This window comes from Eretmochelys imbricata, chromosome 2 (assembly GCF_965152235.1).
Source record: "Eretmochelys imbricata isolate rEreImb1 chromosome 2, rEreImb1.hap1, whole genome shotgun sequence".
In the NCBI taxonomy this organism is placed as follows: Eukaryota; Metazoa; Chordata; order Testudines; family Cheloniidae; genus Eretmochelys; species Eretmochelys imbricata.
This window is the reverse complement of record NC_135573.1, coordinates 36,265,925-36,281,505: the sequence shown is the minus strand read 5'-3', so window position 1 is coordinate 36,281,505 and position 15,581 is coordinate 36,265,925. Positions and strand designations below refer to the sequence as shown.

The following is a 15,581-nucleotide window of genomic DNA, read 5'->3' as shown; positions in this document are numbered from 1 at the left end:
CTGAACAGACACACCCCTGGAACCCCGACCTGGGAGATTCTATCTATTACCCAAGATCCATAAACCTGGAAATCCTGGGCGCCCCATCATCTCAGGCATTGGCACCCTGACAGCAGGATTGTCTGGCTATGTAGACTCCCTCCTCAGGCCCTACGCTACCAGCACTCCCAGCTAACTTCGAGACACCACTGACTTCCTGAGGAAACTTCAATCCATCGGTGATCTTCCTGATAACACCATCCTGGCCACTATGGATGTAGAAGCCCTCTACACCAACATTCCACACAAAGATGGACTACAAGCCATCAGGAACACTATCCCCGATAATGTCACGGCTAACCTGGTGGCTGAACTTTGTGACTTTGTCCTTACCCATAACTATTTTACATTTGGGGACAATGTATACCTTCAGATCAGCGGCACTGGACTAAGTTTAGAAGTGTGTGCAACAAGAGTGATGTAGTGGTGGGAGTCTGCTATAGACCACCGGACCAGGGGTATGAGGTAGATGAGGCTTTCTTCTGGCAGCTCACGGAAGCTACTAGATCGCATGCCCTGATTCTCATGGGTGACTTTAATTTTCCTGATATCTGCTGGGAGAGCAATACTGCGGTGCATAGACAATCCAGGAAGTTTTTGGAAAGCGTAGGGGACAATTTCCTGGTGCAAGTGCTAGAGGAGCCAACTAGGGGGGGCGCTTTTCTTGACCTGCTGCTCACAAACCAGGTAGAATTAGTGGGGGAAGCAAAAGTGGATGGGAATCTGGGAGGCAGTGACCATGAGTTGGTTGAGTTCAGGATCCTGACGCAGGGAAGAAAGGTAAGCAGCAGGATACGGACCCTGGACTTCAGGAAAGCAGACTTCGACTCCCTCAGGGCACGGATGGCCAGGATCCCCTGGGGGACTAACTTGAAGGGGAAAGGAGTCCAGGAGAGCTGGCTGTATTTCAAGGAATCCCTGTTGAGGTTACAGGGACAAACCATCCCGATGAGTCGAAAGAATAGTAAATATGGCAGGCGTCCGGCTTGGCTTAACGGTGAAATCCTAGCGGATCTTAAACATAAAAAAGAAGCTTACAAGAAGTGGAAGGTTGGACATATGACCAGGGAAGAGTATAAAAATATTGCTCGGGCATGTAGGAATGAAATCAGGAGGGCCAAATCGCACCTGGAGCTGCAGCTAGCGAGAGATGTCAAGAGTAACAAGAAGGGTTTCTTCAGGTATGTTGGCAACAAGAAGAAAGCCAAGGAAAGTGTGGGACCCTTACTGAATGAGGGAGGCAACCTAGTGACAGAGGATGTGGAAAAAGCTAATGTACTCAATGCTTTTTTTGCCTCTGTTTTCACTAACAAGGACAGCTCCCAGACTGCTACGCTGGGCATCACAAAATGGGGAAGAGATGGCCAGCCCTCTGTGGAGATAGAGGTGGTTAGGGACTATTTAGAAAAGCTGGACGTGCACAAGTCCATGGGGCCGGACGAGTTGCATCCGAGAGTGCTGAAGGAATTGGCGGCTGTGATTGCAGAGCCATTGGCCATTATCTTTGAAAACTCGTGGCGAACCGGGGAAGTCCCGGATGACTGGAAAAAGGCTAATGTAGTGCCAATCTTTAAAAAAGGGAAGAAGGAGGATCCTGGGAACTACAGGCCAGTCAGCCTCACCTCAGTCCCTGGAAAAATCATGGAGCAGGTCCTCAAAGAATCAATCTTGAAGTACTTGCATGAGAGGAAAGTGATCAGGAACAGCCAGCATGGATTCACCAAGGGAAGGTCATGCCTGACTAATCTAATCGCCTTTTATCATGAGATTACTGGTTCTGTGGATGAGGGGAAAGCAGTGGATGTATTGTTTCTTGACTTTAGCAAAGCTTTTGACACGGTCTCCCACAGTATTCTTGTCAGCAAGTTAAGGAAGTATGGGCTGGATGAATGCACTATAGGGTGGGTAGAAAGCTGGCTAGATTGTCGGGCTCAACGGGTAGTGATCAATGGCTCCATGTCTAGTTGGCAGCCGGTGTCAAGTGGAGTGCCCCAGGGGTCGGTCCTGGGGCCGGTTTTGTTCAATATCTTCATAAATGATCTGGAGGATGGTGTGGATTGCACTCTCAGCAAATTTGCGGACGATACTAAACTGGGAGGAGTGGTAGATACGCTGGAGGGGAGGGATAGGATACAGAAGGACCTAGACAAATTGGAGGATTGGGCCAAAAGAAATCTGATGAGGTTCAATAAGGATAAGTGCAGGGTCCTGCACTTAGGACGGAAGAATCCAATGCACCGCTACAGACTAGGGACCGAATGGCTAGGCAGTAGTTCTGCGGAAAAGGACCTAGGGGTGACAGTGGACGAGAAGCTGGATATGAGTCAGCAGTGTGCCCTTGTTGCCAAGAAGGCCAATGGCATTTTGGGATGTATACGTAGGGGCATAGCGAGCAGATCGAGGGACGTGATCGTCCCCCTCTATTCGACATTGGTGAGGCCTCATCTGGAGTACTGTGTCCAGTTTTGGGCCCCACACTACAAGAAGGATGTGGATAAATTGGAGAGAGTCCAGCGAAGGGCAACAAAAATGATTAGGGGTCTAGAACACATGACTTATGAGGAGAGGCTGAGGGAGCTGGGATTGTTTAGCCTGCAGAAGAGAAGAATGAGGGGGGATTTGATAGCTGCTTTCAACTACCTGAAAGGGGGTTCCAAAGAGGATGGCTCTAGACTGTTCTCAATGGTAGCAGATGACAGAACGAGGAGTAATGGCTTCAAGTTGCAGTGGGGGAGGTTTAGATTGGATATTAGGAAAAACTTTTTCACTAAGAGGGTGGTGAAACACTGGAATGCGTTGCCTAGGGAGGTGGTGGAATCTCCTTCCTTGGAAGTTTTTAAGGTCAGGCTTGACAAAGCCCTGGCTGGGATGATTTAACTGGGAATTGGTCCTGCTTCGAGCAGGGGGTTGGACTAGATGACCTTCAGGGGTCCCTTCCAACCCTGATATTCTATGATTCTATGATTCTATGATTCTATGATTCACTGCTATGGGTACCCGCATGGCCCCACAGTATGCCAACATTTTTATGGCTGATTTAGAACAACGCTTCCTCAGCTCTCGTCCCCTAAAGCCCCTACTCTACTTGCGCTATATTGATGACATCTTCATCATCTGGACCCATGGAAAAGAAGCCCTTGAGGAATTCCACCATGATTTCAACAATTTCCATCCCACCACCAACCTCAGCCTGGTCCAGTCCACACAAGAGATTCACTTCCTGGACACTACAGTGCTAATAAACAATGGTCACATAAACACCACCCTATACCGGAAACCTACTGACCGCTATTCCTACCTGCATGCCTCCAGCTTTCACCGTGACCACACCACACGATCCATCGTCTACAGCCAAGCTCTGCGAAACAACCGCATTTGCTCCAACCCCTCAGACAGAGACAAACACCTACAAGATCTCTGTCAAGCTTTCTTACAACTACAGTACCCACCTGCGGAAGTAAAGAAACAGATTGATAGAGCCAGAAGAGTTCCCAGAAGTTACCTACTACAGGACAGGCCTAACAAAGAAAATAACAGAACGCCACTAGCCATCACCTTCAGCCCCCAACTAAAACCCCTCCAACGCATTATTAAGGATCTACAACCTATCCTAAAGGATGACCCAACACTCTCACAAATCTTGGGAGACAGGCCAGTCCTTGCCTACAGACAGCCCTGCAACCTGAAGCAAATACTCACCAACAACCACATACCACACAACAGAACCACTAACCCAGGAACTTATCCTTGCAACAAAGCCCGTTGCCAATTGTGCCCACATATCTATTCAGGGGACACCATCACAGGGCCTAATCACATCAGCCACACTATCAGAGGCTCGTTCACCTGCACATCCACCAATGTGATATATGCCATCATGTGCCAGCAATGCCCCTCTGCCATTTACATTGGTCAAACTGGACAGTCTCTACGTAAAAGAATAAATGGACACAAATCAGATGTCAAGAATTATAACATTCATAAACCAGTCGGAGAACACTTCAATCTCTCTGGTCACGCAATCACAGACATGAAGGTCGCTATCTTAAAACAAAAAAACTTCAAATCCAGACTCCAGCGAGAAACTGCTGAATTGGAATTCACTTGCAAATTGGATACTATTAATTTAGGCTTAAATAGAGACTGGGAGTGGCTAAGTCATTATGAAAGGTAGCCTATTTCCCCTTGTTTTTTCCTACCCCCTCCCCCCAGATGTTCTGGTTTAACTTGGATTTAAACTTGGAGAGTGGTCAGTTTGGATGAGCTATTACCAGCAAGAGAGTGAGTTTGTGTGTGTGGTTTTTGGGAGGGGGGTGAGGGGGTGAGAGAACCTGGATTTGTGCAGGAAATGGCCCAACTTGATTATCATGCACATTGTGTAAAGAGTTGTCACTTTGGATGGGCTATCACCAGCAGGAAAGTGAATTTGTGTGGGGGGGTGGAGGGTGAGAAAACCTGGATTTGTGCTGGAAATGGCCCAACCTGATGATCACTTTAGATAAGCTATTACCAGCAGGACAGTGGGGTGGGAGGAGGTATTGTTTCATATTCTCTGTGTATATATAAAGTCTGCTGCAGTTTCCACGGTATGCATCCGATGAAGTGAGCTGTAGCTCACGAAAGCTCATGCTCAAATAAATTGGTTAGTCTCTAAGGTGCCACAAGTACTCCTTTTCTTTTTGCGAATACAGACTAACACGGCTGTTACTCTGAAACCCGTAGACTGAGAAAGAATCCCAGGAGTGAGATCAACCCCTGCAGGAATAGTGAGCTTGCCCAGAAGTGGGGGCTCCTGTAGGGGATCATGGGGAAGAGACTGGAAGAGACTATAGCCAAACCCAGGCCTGAGGGTGAGCCAATTACATGGATAATCAGTGGAACATGAGCTCTCAGTGTGATGCTGTAGCCAAAAGAGCTAATTGTGATCTTTGGATGCATAAACAGGGGAATATCAAGTAGTAGTACAGAGATTATTTTGTGTCTTTATTTGGCACTTTCGTGTCTTTATTTGGCACTGCTATATTGTGTCACAATTTAAGAAAGATGTTGATAAATTGGAAATGGATCAGAGAAGAGTCATGAGTCTATAAGTACCTACATGGGGAACAAATATTTAATAATGAGCTCTTCAGTCTAACAGAGAAAGATATAACAAAATCCACTGGCTAGAAGTTCAAGCTAGACACATTCAGATGGAAAATAAGGTGTAAAGGGTCATGGTGGATCTTCCATCACTGGTCTTTTCTAAATCAAGATTGGATGTTGTCATAAACATACAGCTAAGGGTATTATAAAATCCCTCCTTACCTGTAAAAGGTTAAGAACTCAAGTAACCTGGTTGGCACTTGACCAAAAGGACCAATAAGGGGAGAAGATAATTTTAAATCTGGGGGGGGGGTAAGGTTTTTGCTTTGTTCTCTTTGTTGGTTCTTTCTGGGTCAGCGAGGAATCAGGACAGGAAGAATACATCTTTGAAAGCCCTACTTGAACTAAGCATCTACATTACAAAAATTGTAAGTAAAGCAAGGAAATGCGTTAGTTTATCTTTTGTTTTAGCGTGTGAATTTTCCCTGTGCTAGAGGGAGGTTTATCCCTGTTTTTTTGTAACTTTTAAGTTTTGCCTAGAGGGAAATCCTCTGTGTTTTGAATGTGATTGTCCTGTAAAATTACCTTCCATCCTGATTTTACAGAGGTGCTTCTTTTACTTTTTTTTTCTTTATTATAAAGTTCTGTTTTTTAAGAATGTGATTGGGTTTTTAGTGTCCTGCAAACCCAAGGGTCTGGTTTGTGCTCACCTTGTTTATTTTTCAAGTCTCCCCAGGAAAGGAGATGTAGGCTTGGGGGGATATTTTATGGGAATAGGAACTCCAAGTGGTCTGTTCCCTGATTTTTTGTCTAAATCACTTGGTGGTGGCAGGATACCTCAGTTCAAGGACAAATAGAGATTTGTGCCTTGGGAAAGTTTTTAACCTAACCTGGTAGAAATAAGCTTAGGGGGGTCTTTCATGTGGGTCCCCACATCTGTGCCCTAGAGTTCAGAGTGGGGAGGGATGTTCTCCCCTAGATGTTCTCTAGGAATAATTTTATGGGAGTTCTATGGCCTGTATTACACAGAAGGTCAGATGAGATGATAACAGTGGTCCTTTCTGGCCCTTAAACCTATGAACCTAGAATCTCTGAAGACAAATGAGTGGATCTGAAATTGTCAGTAAATAATATTTTACCAGGAAAAATGTTGATTATCATGTACTGTGCATTGTTGTTATTCCTTTGTGCTAATTACTTCAGCAGTTTTGTGTTTGGAAAAAGAATTGTTGGTGTGCAAAGAAAGATTTAGAATAAATATATAATTACCATCTCTTAAGGTATGGGAAAGTCTTAAAAGCTGCTTGGTTCTAACATATTATAGAACTTAAAATAAAAATCTTTGATCCAGCCAAACTGTGCTTGATGCAGGACTGGAAGGGTGGACAAAAGTGGCTTCATGGCTCCCAAATCCTGGGACTATCTGAGGGCCTGCTTAGCTCCCAGAGCAATTTAAGAAATTTTTGGGATTATCAGCCCAGGGTATAGTAATTAATGATGTAAGAGGCCCTCAAGTTCTTATGATGAAATATACTTTTCCCACAGCACCATGCAACCTTAGTCCTTATTCCTATCAATAATTTTTTTACATTATATTTATTTTAAATACTGATCCTCTATTCATTTTTTTTCCTTTCAGCGTCCCTAATTACCTCTTCTTATCTTTTTTCTTTTCCCTCTCCTTCCCCATGTCTCTTTCTTCTGATCCTTTTTCTTCCTTCAGCATTTCTTTTATCTCCTCAAAAATACAATATTACTTTCCCCATTCAATGCTATTGAGATGCTAAATGGGTTAAAGGGTAGAATAGAGTGTCTCTTTCTTTCCCTGACCATAGTTGCTGTTACTGAATCTGTAAGGAAATGGAGGATGGGTGAGGTCCCAGGAGACTGGAGAAAGCAAACACAGTGCCTTTCTTTAAAACTGGAAAGAAAAAGGACCTGGGGAATTATAGGCTGGTCAGTCTAACTTCGATACCTGGAAAGATACTGGAACAAATTATTAAGCAATCAATTTATAAACATCTAGACAATAACAGACTCAGACTTTAAGGTCAGAAGAGACATTGTGATCATCTAGTCTGACCTCTTGCACATTGCAGGCCACAGAACCTCACCACCCACTCCTGTAATAGAGCCATAACCTCTGGCTGAGTTACTGAAGTCTTCAAATCATGGTTTAAAGATTTTAAGTTACAGAGAATTCACCATTGACACTAGTTTAAACCTGTAAGTGACCGCTGCCCCATGCTGCAGAGGAAGGAAGCCTCCTGCAGGGTCTCTGCCAATCTGACACGGGGGAAGATTCCTTCCTGACCCCAAATATGGCTATCCGTTAGACTCTAAGCATGTGGACAAGACGCACCGGCAGATACCTGGGAAAGAATTCTCTGTAGTAACTCAGAGCCCTCCCCATCTAGTGTCCTGTCTCCGATTGTTGTGGATATTTACTACTGGCAGTCACTGGTGGGCCACATGCCATTGTAGGCAGTCCCATCATACCATCCCCTCCTAAACTTATCAATAGGGTTATAATACCCAACATGGATTTGTCAAGAATAAATCATGCCAAATCAGTTTAATTTCCTTTTTTGATAGTGTTACTGGCTTAGTTTAAGGGAGAAGCTATAGATGTGACATGTCTTGATTTTAGTAAGGCTTTTGGCACAGTCCCACATGATATTTTCATAAGCAAACTAGGGAAATGTGAGCTAAATGAAATTACCATAAGGTGGGTGCTTAACTGGTTGAAAGACCAAAGAATAGTGATCAATGGTTTGCTGTCTAGCTGGGAGGGCATGTCTAGTGGGGTCCCATGGGGTCAATCCTGGGTACAGTACTGTTCAATATTTTCATTAATGATTTGGATACTCAACTAGAGAGTATACATATAAAATTTGTGGGTGGCACCAAGTTGGGAGTGGTTGATAGCACTTTGGGGGAAAGAATTAGAGTTCAAAATAACCTTGACAAACGAGAATTTTTTTGAAATCAACAATATGAAATTCAATAAAGACAAGTGCAAAGTATTTCACTTAGTAAGGAAAAAAATCAAATGCACAACTACAAAATGGGGAATAACTTGATAGGCAGTACTACTACTGAAAACCATGTCGGGGTAGTGGATCACAAATTGTATGAGTCAACAAGGTGATGCAGTTGTGAAAAAGGCTAATATTAACAGGCACGTCATATGTAAGACACAGGAAGTAACTCCTGCTCTACTCGACACTGGTGTATGCTGTCCAGATCTAGGCACCACATTTTAAGAAAGATGTAGACAAAAAGGAGAGAGTTCAGAATAGACCATTGAAAATGATAAAATGTTTAGAAAGCTTGACCTACAAAGAAAGGTTAAAAAACCTGGGCATGTTTAGTCTTGAGAAAAGAAGACTGAGGCGGGAACCTGATAACAATCTTCAAATACATTAATGGCTGTTATAAAGAGGTCGGTGATCAATTATTTTCCACATCCCTTGGAGGTAGGAAGATGGGCTTAATTTGCCGAAAGGGAGATTTAGGTTTGATATTAGGACAACTTTTCTAACTATGGCTACATCTACACTATGAACTAGCCCTGTGAATCTCCTATTTATGTGCAGATATGCTAGCTCTCACTGAGCTAGCACAAGTATAAATAGTGGTGTAACCACAATAGGACAGGTAGTGGCAGCAGCAGCATGGCCTAGCCATGCCGAATACATACCCACTTGTTTCAGGCAGGTTTATACTTGACATGGCTACGCTGTGCCTCTGCTGCTCCTATCTGTGCTACTGCAGCTATATGGCTATCTATACTTCCGTTAGCTCGATGAGAACTAGTGCAAATATATGTGCATGAACAGGGGAATCACACTCCTAACTTGTAGTGTAGACCTAGCCAATAAGGATAGATAATTACTGGATAAGATCCAATGTAGGCTGTGGAATTCCCATCATTGGAGGTTTTTAAGAACAGATTAGACAAACACGTATTGGGGATGGCTTATGTATACTTGGTCCTGCCTCAGTATAGGTGTCTGGAGTAGATGACCTCTCAAAGTCCCTTCCATTCCTTTGGTTCTATGAAATGAAGGGAGCTGTTAATATATACAGATAATGTAATTACGTGTGTGTGTGTATGTGTGTGTGAGTGAGAGAGAGTTGTAGCCATCCTCAGGAGCAAGGAGAAGCATGGAAAGAGGAGCAGTTTGAAAGGATCAGGGGTATCTGGTGTTAAGTATGTGTGTGTCTGTGTGAGAGAGAGAGAGAGCGAGCACATGCACGCACAGAACACGAACCAGCTGTTTATTGTGTTCATCTTATGGAGTTCTGACAACAGAATCTAGTGTGAAGAGACTTATGTATTGTACAGTAAGTATGTAAATCAAATCCTCTCAGCTACGCAGGAAGCAGAAATTTGTAACCATATAGTTGCAGGTCAGTAACTGGTCAGAATCATTGTGCTCTGATTAGTTGAGGCAATTCATTCAGTGTAATACAAAACTATTCTCATAGGCCACATTTTTCTGGCTTGGCTTTCTCTCTTTCTAGTTCAGACTCCTATGGCCATTTCATTCTGCCAAGAGGTCTCTCCCATAGTGGCTCTCTTTTGGCTCTCAGGCCTGAGATATCAATTTTCTGTTTTAAACCCCGAGGACACCATTGCTCACCATAATTTTCCCTGATGTTGTCCGTAGTGCCTGTGGCATATTCATATAGAGATGTGATTCACAGGAGGGAATACTATCTGTAACACTCAATTCACAAAAGTTATATCTTTCCGCAGTGCCAGTGGCTTATTTACATCATGTTGGAACATGGACCCTGACTGAAATGTAAATGGAATTGTACTGAAATAACATGGTCTTTCCAAAAAATTGGCTTCCTGAGGAAAATATTAAATCCAGAAACATTAGGCTAGAACTGTGCTTCCTGTTATGTGCTAATCATCTTCAGCTCCCATTAATGTCAGCAGGAGTTGAGGACATTGAGCATATTTCGGCACGACAAGCACCTTACAAGTTCAGACCCCATAGACTGAGTTTAAAAATAAATCTAAACATGATCTCCTTAAAATAATGATTTTGGTTGGGGTTTGGAGGAGGGACTAATAAGTGTCTAACAGACCTATAAATTTAAGGATGTTTGAACTAGTGATTTTTGTAGAATTGATTAATAGAATTCCTCCTTCAAGTCCGTCTTCAAAACATACTTTTTTTGTGACCTCTGTAAACCCTAATCCTACTTTGCAAACGTAAAACGTGTGTGTAGCAATCACTCGCCCAAGAAAATGAATGTGGTGGTGTTTTCAACCTGAGCTAGCTGGCTCATTTGGGGCTATAGGCTAAAGCCTGTGTGCCACTTTCATTCAAGCAGGTACCCATTCCACTTTGCAGTGAGGATGCAGGCTAAAGCATTCAAGTGCTGATAGTTCTCCATTGCCTTCCCACAGTTCCCCCCCAGGTGCCCAGAAAGACAGACAATTTATTTTGCAATTCATTGGGAAATAATTAGAGTGACTCAGTTTACTGCAGCACAAAGTACCATGGGATATGTCCCCAGAAGTCCTAGAGACATTCACAGGTGAGTGCAGTGCCAGTGAGGACACAGTAACTTGAGCATGGCTTTGCGTTGTGGCAGTTCACACCTGGGTGAAACCCATAGCTTTGTTCCATCCTGTTTTTGTTATCCACATGTTTATAATATAACAAGGAAAAACATGAAAAACAATAGGTGTATTCTTTGTTGTATTAGTTAATGATGCAGTGAAATTTGATTGTCATATCATGTATCTTTTAAAAACAATAAAGTCTCTGAAAATTTGTAGATTAATAGGAACTACGTTTTAAATGAAATCAGATTATTTTGGATGGACATCGACAAAGGGTTTGAGTAGCTGAACACAAAGAAGATTTTATGTTCATGGAACTGGAAGAGTCATAAATATTAATAGTTAAAAATTGCAGTCACCTTTCCTGAAATAATCTGTATTTTTTTAAGAAAAAACAGTGATAGGGAGACAATTTTTAGATTGCAAATTAAAGATTTGGGATCAGGTTTATATAATCTATGTAGATGTATATTAATCCTCTGAAAACCAAGAGTTATTTTTACACGTAATAAAGGGTCTTTCAAACATCAGTTTTATTGAACAGTAATTTTTGGTAACAAGTATTCTAAATTATCATCTTTAAAAAAAAAGTTGTTCAGTTTTAAAGTTGAGTCACTTGGAACTTTTAATATTGTGTGTGACTTGACTTTTCCTGAGAATAATTTTTAAAACCTAAAAAGATCATAATCAGCATCTCAAAATGAAAGTTTTTGGGGAAGGCTTTAGCTATCATGGTCAGATGGCTATAGCCAAGGCTGTGAGTTTGTCATGGAGCTCAGGGAATTCACGGATTCTGTGGCTTTCTGGGATCTCCATGACTTCTGCAGTGGCCCGTACAACTGTCCTGGGGGCCGCCTGAGGAGCTTGGGCAGCTCCTGATCCAGCTGCACCGGCCGCTGCTGGGGCAGTCTTGGGACACTGCCCTCCACCCCAGCAGCAGCAGGAGTTTGGGTGCGTGTGGGGATGGGGTCAGGGCTTGGGCTTCTCGGCCAATGGGAGCTGCGGAGCCAGCACTTGGGGCAGGGGCAGTGTGCAGAGCTAGGAGCTGAGGGAGGAACATGTTGCTGCTTCTGGGGAGCCACAAGCATCCAGATAGGGAGGAAGCCAGCCCCGCCAACCCCTGCCCCCAGCACCAGCAGGGGTCCCGGACTACACACCGCTGCCTGCTCCCCCCAGTACCAGCAGGGTCCTGGGTTGCTCCCCACCCGAGCACCTGCTGTGCCCCCTCCGAGGACCTGTGTTGCCCCCCCGGGCCATCTCCCCAAGCATCCATGGGCTGCCCCTCCCAAGATTTAGTCAGGGGTATATAACACAAGTCATGGACAGGTCATGGGCTGTGAATTTTTGTTTACTGGCTGTAATCTGTCCATGACTTTTACTAAAAATACCTGTGACTAAAACATAGCCTTAGCTATAGACAATTCAAACTTCACAAGTCTCCTAGGCCAAGATTTTTAAAGGTATCAGTGTAACAATGCATAACTGATTTAAGAGGCTAAATCTCATTTTCAAAAGCATAACATCTAAATACCTTTAAAAATCTGGGGCTGCTAACTTTCTATTCATAACTTTGGTAAATTTGATGAAATCCTATAAATAAAATTCTGGTGTTTAAACTAGCAAACAATTTTACAACTTGTAGGCCATAACTTTAGAGTATTTAAAAGTAATACCTACTAAGGGATAGATCCTGTGAGGTGCTGAGTGCCCTTCAGCTGCAACTGATTTCTTCAGGAGTTGAAGGATCAACCGCACCTCACAAGGACTGGACCTAAGATCTAAGCCCTACATGTTGATGACTGCTTTTGAAAGAAATGGACATAACCAAAGTGCTAAGGCTCAGCACCTACGAGGAACAGCTTCCGCTTAGGACCCAATTTTGTGAGGTGCTTTGTGCTCCTGTGATGAGTTAATCATCCTCAACTGTTTATTACTTCAGTGGAAATAGAAGGCATCAGTCTTTGTTCTAAGGTCCACAGTCCTGTTACAGTGGGTACTGTGGCCTACGTGCAGGTTGGGGGCAGAACCAGATCTATCACTCACTGCCCCCCCTCACTTCCTCACCATTTTCTCTGCTTCCCATTGGCCAGCTGCTCAGCCAGCCCTCCCTGCTGCAAAGTTTTCACAGGGAAATCACAAACTTTAGTTAAAATTTCTGACTTACAGTTCAGCTCAACGACATGTCTGTCCAATTGCCAGCTGTGTCCCAGAGCTGTGTTGCCTTTTGGGGAGAATGCCTCGTTGGCTTCACTTCCCCTTCAGAGAAGTTTGCACTGGCTGGTGTCCTACAGGCTTCAGGGATTTAACTGGGATGAGAAAAAACAGAGACGAAAAAGAAAGGGCTGTATCTCCTGCCCTCCTGCCTTATCGAGTATCTTGCTGGGGAGCTAAATCAGCTCTGTGGTCAGGATATAGCTTCACTCACAACCCAGCTGGCTGGGGTCACCTCAGCTTCCTCTTCCACCAGCTGGAAAGGAGCCAGGCAAGAGTGGAATTGCCCCCCTTCCCATCTCCTTAAGGCATGGGCATCGCACTGAAGCCAGGAGGGCATCGCACCAGATGAATGCCTGAGTCCCTATAGCCTGCACCAGCAGTCGCTCCTAACTGCAGAGCTCAGGCATCTCGTCCCTCCTCCTTCACTTCCCCAGGGATAGTGGATGGAGGACACAGCACAGACACTGCTAGGGCCAAAGTGTATGGTAAGGGCCTTCAGGCCTAGCTCCCTCTCCCTACTACCATCTCCCTAACAGGTACCCCCACCTCAGGGGATCCCTACTGACAGGAGACTTCTAGGAGAAACACACATCCGTCTGGCCCTTGTAGCTTCCATACAGTGAAGAGAAGTGGAGCTTCTGGGTAGTCCATCTTGAACCTCAGGCCAGTATCTTCCCTTGGAGACCCAGAAGGAGTCCTGAGGGGGAAAGGAGACAAATAAATCCAGCCTCTTTGAGGGGAGGGGGCGTGCTAGTCACTTGAAATATTTTTGGAGTAATCTCTGAACCCAGTTTTGCTCCCCTCTCTGAGGCATGATTACAGGGACAAACTCCCAAAGGGGAAGTAAATAAATAATTAAGTGGTGGTGTTTTCTCTTTCTCACCTTAACAGAGTGCACCGGGGCATATAATCCCCAGTGTCTGTTCCCCTGCTCTACCTCAGATGTGCTGCATGGCAGATCAGTGCAGAAAAGCAATAAGCCATAGATACTGCTAATTCCTCTAGGTGTGCATACCCTTCCTCCCCAACATCCGCACACATATAAAGGGAATTTTTCCTCCTTAGGGAAGGAAGGCATCCTCATCAGGCATCCGTTAGGGGTGTATACCTTTGATGTCCACCTACACTGATAATTCTGCTGCTCTAAAAGGCTTTTGAAAAAGTCATTTTGACCTGCCTAGAATGTGTCACTTAGTCCCAACATTGTAATATCTAGTCTCTCCATTTTTCTGAATATATTGGCTAGCTTCCTGGGTTGATTCGTTCCCCTTACGTTCCATGTGGCAATCCTTGTAGTTGCCAGTTTCAATCTTCCAGCCTACTGGGGCACTAGTCGGATTTCACAGCAGTTGAGGAATACTGAGTTGGGTTATCATGGTATAACTTTGGGACTAATGCCATACAAGGGCCCCAAGAATCAAGAGCAGCCAGTTTTTTGGGTTGGAAACCCTAGCCTTTAGCCAGAAGGCTTAACCCACAAGGCATCAGGGATTTTGGCAGCAGGCTTACTGAATGGTGGCCTACACTTGCCATATCACAGTACCAATTTTGGACATTTTGTGGCATTTTATAGGTGCAACAGCACCATCTGCTGTTGCACCACATCCTGTTAGTATTCTCATTAAATTGCCCTCAACTGCTTATTCAAACAGGTTTCCCTGCTTATATTGTGTCTAACCTCCATATTTGAAAACCGTTCCACTATCCATAACTTGTGGACACACTCAGTGGCAGAAGACACTGCCAGGGATTATTCAAGAATATGCCACAACAACTTCAGGTTCTGATGAGGATGTCAAAAAATTCTGTGAAAACATTGGAGTACTGGAAATCGGTGTTGGAAAGAAAGACAGAGGTAATTCTTATGGGAGATTGGAACAGAAAAGTAGGAAGGGAGAGAACATCTGTGGCAGTGGGCCCATTTGGCCGTGGGGAAAGAAACAGCAGAGGAGAGAGATTCATAGAATTTTGCAAGAAACATGACCTCATTATCTGCAATACTTATTTTGAATGAAAAGAAAGCTCAAGGTATACATGGGAATCACCGGTTTGTATGTATAAAAACCAAATATATTTATTCACAATCAGCTGTGGGTACAGAAACAGTGTTAGGAAGGTTAAGGTTATGCCAAGTGAAGATTATGGATCAGATCACAGATTGGTGTTGATGAGAGTGAATATCAAATTGAAAAAGTTACAGAAAATCAAACACTATCTAGGACTGAAACTTGATGCTCTGAGGAATCATGAGATACAAAGTCACTACCAAGAAGAAGTGTTATCAAAGAAGCTGCAGATAAACATGTAAGGAAGAAGTTACTAGCTAAAAAAACCTCATTGAAATCATTGTTCTGATGGACAAAAGAAGGAAATTAAAAGCACAAAGATTGACAAGAGAAAGAGTATTACTGAAATAAAAATAAAATTATAAAGAATAAATGCCGATTAGTAAAGACTAAATGGCTGAATGAGAAATGCAAAGGAATTGAACAACTGGATAAAGAGAACAAACCAAGTGAGATTATCAAAATATAAGATTTACAGAAGGAAGGTGATCAATATGACTCTTAAACACAAACGTGGAAAATATATGACAGATCCTAAAGACAAAAACAAGAGATAGTGAGAATATGTCATATATGATGCCAATAAC

At 43.6% G+C, this 15,581-nt stretch overlaps 1 protein-coding gene across 22 annotated transcripts in view; it reads left to right on the top strand.

Annotated features, from left to right (window-relative positions):
* RIMS2 (regulating synaptic membrane exocytosis 2) overlaps nt 1-15,581 on the top strand; it is a 740,891-nt gene that overhangs the window by 127,784 nt on the left and 597,526 nt on the right. The window lies entirely within an intron of this gene.